Below are 9,386 nucleotides of genomic sequence, written 5' to 3' on the forward strand. Positions count from 1 at the left end.
CAGGAGGCACAGGGGGTTCCTTTGTCTGAGTTTTGGTGATCTTAGTTTCGCTCATTTGGTTAAAGTGCTCTCTACGAAGTTCCTTCGTTAGAATGTTACTCTTCCCCTTCAGACTCAATAAATCGTCTGTGGGGAGATAGTTTGTGACTATGTAAATATCTTGCTCTTCACCAAACATTCACTAATTTTATCATCCATTAATAATTTCCTAATTCTGTCATTCCTTTTATATTAATTAACTGGCATTCTCTGATAAGAAAGAACCTTTTCTTCTTCTCCATTTGTGAACTTACTCTTTTAAAAAATACGTTATGTCATTATGGGCTCCCAGATTCTTATTTTACTCAATGTAAGATATTTAATTTGATATTTATGCTGACTCAGATTTGGCAGTGGAAGCCCCTCTAGGTTGGTTTTTGTGTCCTTTGGACATACCTCCATTCTGGCTTTTGGGCGCAATCAGAGTTCCTGCCTCATCTGTCCCAGCCCTGAAATCAGCGTTTTCCCCAAAAGCATCTGTTAGTTCCTTTCAGTGGGGAATGATACTTAGAAAGCAAGATGTGAGTGCAGGGTGTGTGCCTTGCTACCTAAGTGTCATTGCTTCCAGAACCTTTTAGTTGACAAAATCGGGAATTACATGTATACTTACTTCTGTAACAACTTCTATTTTTGTTTGTGTAGGGTTCATCATTTAGATTTTGCCCATCCTAGAACTTCATAGAAATGCAACTATACAGTATTGTTTTTGTATCTGGGTTCTTTTAACCAACATGATGTGTGTGTAAGGGGTTTATGTTATTGCATGTGTCATGAGTTTGTTCCTTCTTTTTGTTAAGCAGTATTCCATTTTATGAATATACCACAATTTCTTTACTCATTCTCCTGCTGAGGGACATTTGGGTTATTACCAGTTTGGGGCTATAATGAATAAAGCTGCTATGAGGATTCATGTAAATGTGCTTTTATGAACTTAAATTTTCATTTCTCCTGGATAAATACCTAAGCATAGAATTACAAGATTATAGAGTAAGTGTATTTTTTTTCTTTTTTCTTTCTTTTTTTGTTTGGTTTGGTGGGGGGTGGGTAACAGGTCTGTTGACTACAACTCATATATATTTAACTTTATAAGCAACAGCCAGATAGTTTTCTAAACTGGTTGTACCATTTTGTGCTTCCAGCAATAACATATGAGAATTTCTACTGTTACACATCCTAGCCAATATTTAAGCTGTCAGGGTTTTAAAATTTAGCCATCCTAGGGGCTATGTAGATGTACTCATTGTAGTTTTAATTTACATCTCTTTGATGACTAATGATGGTGAGGGCTTTTTCATGTGCTCAGAAGTCATTGGTATGTCTTCCTTTGTAAAACGTTTGTGCAAATCTTTTGGCAATAAAATAATTTAAATATTTTGTTTTTTGAGTTGTAGGAGTTCTTTATGTACTATTCTGTAAATTAAAGCTTTAGAAAGTCTCCATATTTTTACTTACCTGAAAAAAAATCTTAATTTTACCTTCATTTTTAAAGGCTATTTTTACATCACTTAGACTCCTAGGCTGGTATTCTTTTCTTTCAGCATTTTAGAACAGTGTTTTTAAGATTTTACTTATTTATTGTGGGAGCGGGAGAGAAAGTGTGAGCAGGGGGAGGGGCAGAGGGAGAGGAAGAAAAAGAATCTCCAGCAGACTCTCTGCTGAGCATGGATTCCCTACTCGATCCCACAACCTTGAGATCATGACCTGAGCCAAAACCAGGAGTCAGTCACTTAACCTACTGAACCACCCAGGCACCTTCTTTCAGCATTTTAAAGATTCCCTTTAATTGTCTTCTGGACTTTATTGTTTTTGATGAGAAGTTAGCCATCATTTGTATATTTGTTTCTTTGTGTGTATTGTGTTATTATTTTTTTTAAGTAGTTTTAGTTTCTTGGCTGAGATTTCTCATCTGTTTTATAATTATGACCATGTTTTCCTTTAAAAATCCTTGAACATATTTATAATACCTGCTGTGAAGTGCTTTTCTGCTAATTCAAACATTTGAATTGTCTGAGTTGATTTCTAGTCATAGTTATTTTCTCTTGACTGTGAGCCACACTTTTTTGTTTCTTTGCATGTCTGGTAATTTTTTTTTTTATTGTATACTGAAGATTTTGAACAATACCTTGTATGACTTCTGGATTCAGTTATCTTTCTTTGAAGAATGTTGGGTTTTGTTCCATCAAGCAGCTGACTCATTTGAGTTTAAACTCCAAACTCAGTCTCCTCTGCTATGGATAGCAGCTGAAATGCTCAATTTCTTCAACTTCCAGGCTGTTGCTTTTTTCTGAGAGCCTTGGAATCTTCCCTACAAACACACACAGTTCAGGAGTCCATGAGAATTTGAGGTAGAGTTTTTATATAGATTTTTGAGATTTCATATTTTGTGGCTCTCTCTTTTCCAGTATTTCCCCCTTGCTTTCTAACCTTCTGGCAGCCTCACTCCATTCTCTGACTCTGTAAGCCAGTAAAGCTGAGAGTTTTTGCTTGAGTTGTAGGCACTCTGGGCTACATTGATTGGCACATATTTTTGCTTAGAACCTAGTTAATTTCCCTCCAGTTTCTATCTGCTTTTGGTAACTCTCCATTGCCTTCAAATAGTTGTTTTGTCCAGATTGTACATTGTTAATTTGCAGGAGGGTTATTACAAAGCAAGTTACTTCCATTCCTGGAAGTGTAACTCCCGGCACTTGTATATGGTATTTACAAGTTATTTAATGTCTCACTAGAGGGAACTCTGTAAGAGAAGACCATTTTCACTTTGTTTACTATTACATTTTCATTGCTTGGTATTTAGTAGTCACTCAATAAATAATAGCAAGATGAATAAATGAATGTGTTATTGAATTCTCACAATTCCCACATTCTGTTCTTTCCATTTTCCCCCCTCTGTTCTCAGCTTTGCCCTTTGGCTGGCTCTTCCCACAGTCACACGACAGCTGCTACAGTTCCAAGCATCTCATGCACAGATGACAATGCCAAGAGGAAGAGAAGAGACTGTTTCTTCCTATGCCTTTGCTTTTCAGAGCAGAGAAAAATTTCCCAGAATTCCTCCAGCTGGCTTCCCTTCATATCTCATTGGCCAGAGCTGGCCCTCAGGACCATCTCCCCAGGCATTTACTGGTAAGGGGAATGGGATCACCATCACTGGCTTAGACTAACTGGGATTTATCCTCGAGTCACTTGTAAGAGCAGTAAATACCAGAACAAAATCTCGACTCAGCTAGCAAGGAGAAAGGGGGGTGACATGAACAATAGGTGGCAACCAATAGTGACTTAAATAAATGGTTGCCAAAATGTGGGTTCTGTCTTCATGGAGCTTACAGTTTGGTGGGGAAGATTTATCTAATCACTCTGATAAACATGTAATTATAACAGAGGAAAGAAAAAAACAGTCGTATAACGTGTAATGAGGAAACTGACCTAGGATGAGGGGTAGTGGTGACAGTGGGCAGAGGGGAGCCAGAAACATGGTCTAAGGGATGGCTGGCCTGAATTCCAGTTCCACTCCACCTCCTAGCTGTGTGATTCTGGAGAGATCACTGCACCTCTCTGAGCCCAGTTTCATCTGCAATAATTTTTCCCAGGGTTGTTCAAGTATTAAACAAGCCACTCTATGTAACCACTTGGCACATAGTAGGCACTTAAGGGATTCCTTTTCCAGTTTAATGAGGGAAAAAATGTATGTTTGGAGTTAGCAACAAGACAGGATGATTCCTCATGTTTGTTTTGGAAAACAAGTCTTAAACTCACAGCCGTGACAGAGTCTGACATCATCAGACATAAGGCGCTTTAAGAATCACACTCTTAATTGAACATGTTCAAAGTTTGTGATTAATTGTAGTCCTTTTCAGATCTTTTCCCTGAGAATTTCATTTTTCTCCCCACCCAGCCAAGGGTCAGGCCCACAGTGTAACAAGTACAATAAATCCCTCACCGAAGATGGCCTCGTTCTAGCGCAAAGCTGGAACAGAGCTCATCTGGATTATAAACCGAGGCAGTTTGGAGTCACCTGGTGGGGTCTCTGTGCAGCAGCTGGGGCCCAGCCTACCTAATTAGGACCAGAGAGCGGCCGTGAAGGGACGGGCACGGATTCCAGGTGCCCTGCTCCGGTGTCTGTTTCTAATAACAGCAGCAAGCAGCAGAGGCGGCAGGGTGAGTATAGTGACATCATCCCCCCAGCTGTTTTACACATCTGTAACGTGGCTCATTAGGACTCTCTTAACACCTCATCCTTCCCTGCTCCATACAGCTCCAGTTGCGTGAGAAAGGGTGCTGTTGCATGCAAGGGGGCCTGGAGATGGGGACTGACTTCAGGGTCAAAGATTAGCTTGGGCAGTCTACCAGTAATCAGAGTTTTCACGAGGACATCCCCATTAGCACAGGCTCCTTTAAAGTGCTAATGACTTCAGTATGAAGCTGGCACTTCTGCGCGATCAACGGTGTTCGGGGCCAACTTTGTACTGGGGTACAGAACTTCTGCACCAGCTGTAGAAATGTTTTGCTTATTTTGAGCATTCTGAGCTTTTCCTAGCCATGAATAACAACAACTGAATAAATCATCCCACAGTGTTGTAGAGAAGGGTTGTTTTTCCAACCAGAACAACAACCAAAAAAGATGGCTCGTCACATGCTATGGATAGTACGCATAAAAAATTCCACCGTATTTATATGCAGCGGTTGACTATGTATGTTTAGTTATTTGAAGTCTGTGCGAGGAAAGCTTCCTAGATTTCATGGGAAAGCTTAAATTACTAAACTAAAACATAAAAGTTGTATTACTATTAAGTATAATGCAGATCCTGAAATGAAAGATACATGATATGTACAGAATGAAAGGAAAGGTTTTGTCCACAGGCAGCTTCAGGGAATGTAGCAGAGTCCCCAGGCTTGGAGACCTTGGTTTGGGTTCTATAATTTACTAGGGGGTGGGGGCCCTGGGTTCATTTTACTTCTTTAAGTTTCCGCATCTTCAAATGGGGATGAAAAGCCTCATGGGTTTTTAAGAGAGGATTAAAACTCTAAGTATGGAAAGTGCCTAGCATTGTAGCTCTCACAAGGTAAGTGCTTGAATACGGTAGCTGCTATAATTGCTATTACTATTATTATTTCTGCTACAACTGTGTTACTGTGGCAAGGCAAAGTAGTCATGGATGTTTCTGCGTTTTATCAACAATTACATGCTGCAACTACCGTGTTTCAGCTAATAGAAAATGATACTGGTTGCAAGATGATTGTTGTATTGTTTCTAAGAAAGGCTGCCCACTAAACTGTGGTACGTTGCTTTTCTTGCATCAGCTGCAAGGCACATCCTTCTCAGGATGCAAGAGGTTATGCTGCAGTAACAGATGGCCAGGAAGTTCTAGTGGCTTATCCAACCAATGTTTATTTCTCGCATAAGTTACGTGTCAAATGCAGGGATGTAACATGTCACTGTGGTCACCTGGGGACTCTATTTGTTTGTTCGGGCTGTCATAGCAATGACCGGGGGCTTCTACAACAGAAGTGTATTGTCTCGCAGTCCTGGAGGCTGGACGTCCAAGATCAAGGTGTCAGCAGGGCTCATTTCTTCTGAGGCCTTGTGTTTTGGCTTGTAGATGGCCATTTTCCCCTGTGTCTTCACATGGTGTTCCCTGGGGGTGTGTGTGTGTCCTAATGTCTTCTTCTTGTGAGGACACCAGTCATGATGGATTACGATCCACCTTAATCATCTCATTTTCCCTTCATTATCTCTTTAAAGGCCCTATTTCTAAATACAGCTCCATTTGGAGGCACTAGGGCTTAGGACTTTCAACATATGAATTTTGAGGGGGGTGCAATTCATCCCATAACAGGAACCCAGACTAGTGGAGGCTCCATGATCATTTGGCAGAGACAAAGGTACATGGAAAACCATGCTGGCTCTTCAAGGCTCCTCCTCAGAAACCACACTGTTGGCCTGAGCAACTCACATGGGCACATCTAACTTCAAAGGGCTGGGCAACAGGAGAAGTGCAGGGCTACCTTGCTCCCAGAGCGAAGAGAACTGGCCTGTTTTTTGGATGGCTTCATAGATACCACACAGCCTAATTTTGGATTTGCTAACATATGCAAGAAAATGTATATCCAAGGACCAATAGATAGGAGGTAAAAGAGATATGGTAATTGCTGCATGGTAAGGAGAACAGTCAAGTCACCCTCTCTGCCGATCTAGAAAGTGAATTAGGTAGTTCTCTATCAATATTTAATGATCATAAATTTGAATGGTCCTGAAAAGTCTAAAAATGAAATTCTGGAAGGAATCAGTAATCTCTCAGGCCTTTGAAAACAACCTAATTTCATAGACCAAGCCCCCTTTTCTTGCAAGCAGATCCATGACTGTAGAAGACATGCACCATAACCATTGCTGTTTCTCTCCGCACCATCCACTTCCTCTCTTCCAGCCGCTCTCAAGGTGTGTGGTCAGGTTCAGGGATTGCAAATTAAGCCAGGTGGGTGTCACGTTCATCTCACCACCATCACTGGCTCCAGGATGTTCTCATGACAAAACAGAGATGGTGAAAACAAAATAGATTTTTTTTTCCTGAGGCCATTGGCACAGTTCTCTGCTTGGAGAACTCTTCCCCCTCCCCGGGCATGATGTAGATCAGATCCAAGGTTCAAAGTTACAGGAACCATTTTGCCACCACAAGAATCATGAGAGTGAAGCCAACTTGGTGCTGAGAGTTGTTGAGAGACCCACCTTATTTGACCTTATTTGAGCCCCTGAATCTAGCTGTGCCTGAAGCCAGAACTTTTCAATAACATGGATCAAAATTCTTTTTTTTTTGATAAATCACTTTGGGGTTGGGTTTTCTACGACTTGCAGCTGAAAAAGTTGATATGGAGTGAAATAATCTAGTAAAAACCACAATACTGTGCCTGAATAAAAAAAAGAGAGACAATTCTATGCAAACTTCTAGCAGTATATAAAGAACCCATTGCTATCAGTTCCCTATAATACCCATCAGAATTCCTGTCTTGGAATTTTATTTTCTGGTCATTATCTATCAATTGATAGATAGCCACATAAAATTCATGAATGCATTCATTACCAAAAAAATAGCACTGAAGATCCTATATTTTTATCACTCAGTGATGCCTTCATAAATAAATTTCTTTTAGAATTCAGTGTTAGGACAAACCTGAGGAAAAGTTATACCCTCCTCCCCTTCCGAAAATATATGAATAACTAATTTTGTATTTTGTATTTCTGTTTTTGCTTTGGTTGACAGGAAGCTCAGAACCACATTCAAAGCTCAATCTCAGGTTATTCTGTACCACCTTGTGACCAGTACATTTTCCTTTTCCATGGTTCTTGTGTTCTGTATATCATACCTTGCATATGTCTTAGTTTTACGCTACTCCAAATTCCTTAAAAGAAGAAGAACGTTAATAAACAACCAAAACATGCCAAAGTCATAAAAGTGATTATAGGAGAGAAGGAGTTTGTAATTTTGCTCTATGTTTGCTCTAAGTTGAAGCCTGAAAAATGAGGCAGAAACTCTGAAATCCAGGTAATAATGTGAATTATAGGAGCCATGCGTTTTCATTCCCCTGATCCACACAGCTTCCTATTTTTGATATAATAGGTGAGGCCCCTGAAGAAGTGGATTGCTTCTGCATATGGCTTAGGGAAAGAAAATTGGCTGAAACAGACAGGCGTTGGCGCTTCCTAGCCATGGGACCTTGGGCAAGTCACGTTAACCTCTTTGAGCCCCAGCTTTGTCTCATGTGCAGGAGGAAATGCCCATAACAAGGAGCTGTCGGAGAGTGAAGGGGATCCCGAATGCATGCTCCCTAGCACGGCACCTGGCAGACTGAGGCTTCCCAAGGTGGCCATGTCTCCCTCTTGCGGGGCACCATCCCTTGCTTCTTGTACCAGACACCTCTGCCTTCTTACAGAGCAATGCATCTGCTGTGACTTGCACATCATGTTAGTTTCCCCTCCGTCTTATGTCTGTCAATCTGTGCCCTTCACCCGTCACCCAGAGACAGCCCAGGAGCCAGCTCCGTGTATCCTGTGTATGTTATTCCTGTCAGGATACGGGAGGTGCTGGGCCCTTTGTGGATTTAGTGTCGCTTGGAGGATGCCCTATGTGAGGATTACTTTTTTCCAGCAGTAGGTGTTAAGGGAAAGCTTCGCTGGGGATTATTTTCTCTTGAACAACAGCAAAGTTAGACAAGTTATGCCCCTCCCTCCCCTTGGCTGCTGGGAAACTTGGCAGAATGTACCACGAGCAGATCAATGACTTCAGCTGAACACCCACCTCTGCACCAGTCCAGGGCGCATAAGCTACACTTCCTGATTGAGACGTGCACGGTCCCAAGAGTCCATGTCAGGTGGCAGGAGAGCACGCCGCTGGAAGTCCAGGGGTCCTGGGAATTATTTGTTCCCTCAGAGTCTTGACTTCCTCCTAGAACTTATGATTTTTCTCTAGCTTTTGGTTTCCTTACTTACGTCTTCAATTCTATTTTTTGTTTTGCAAGCTCCCCTAAATCCTTTGGACAATGAGGTAGAGACATAGACAGCACAGAAGTAAAATAACTTGCCTCTTGTATTATCCTGTGATGGTGTGTCCTTTGTAAGGTGACTTTTGGAGCTCTTCCCACAAGAAGTGGAGTCTATTTCTCCACCCCTTGAAGCTGGTCCGCCATGTTGATTTGCTTTGGTCCATAGGATTCAGTAAAAGTGAAGGAGTGCCTGTCCCAAGCCTTGGTCTCAGAAAGCCTTGAATGCCTCTGCTTGCTCTCTTGGACCCCACCATCACTCTGAGAGCAGTCCTAGGCTAGCCTGCCACAGGGTGACATCCACGTGGAGGAGAGGGATCCTACAGCCCACTGACTCACGAGCATGGGAGAGATCCCTGCCAAGATGAGCAGAGCTGCCTGGATGCCATGCTGCTGACGGCAGGGGCATACATAAGCCAGCTGAGACCAGTAGAGCAGCCCTGCTGACCCGAAGACTCGTGAGCAATGATAAACGCCTGTTGTTTTAAGCTATTAAGTTTAAGGATCATCTGTATAGAACAATAGCTAACACACTCTGCCAGTCCCTGCGCCGTTACCGCGTACACAGTAAGTGCTACATAAATGCCTGTTTTGTGGAGTGAGATACTCTCATGCCAGGAACTGAAGACCTACATTTTTATGTGACTTTGGTATTTTTCCTGGTTGACCTCCAAGGTTAAGGAGGGACTATGACTCAGAGAGAAGTGCACTGGACTCGAGCTTGGGAGACGTGGACAGTAGTCCCAGACCAGCTGGTATGCTCTATGTATCACTTTCCTCTAGGTTTGCCCACCTATGACGTGAAGAGGACAACTGGGTTT

This window comes from Ailuropoda melanoleuca, chromosome 3, assembly GCF_002007445.2.
Source record: "Ailuropoda melanoleuca isolate Jingjing chromosome 3, ASM200744v2, whole genome shotgun sequence".
Taxonomy (NCBI): Eukaryota; Metazoa; Chordata; class Mammalia; order Carnivora; family Ursidae; genus Ailuropoda; species Ailuropoda melanoleuca.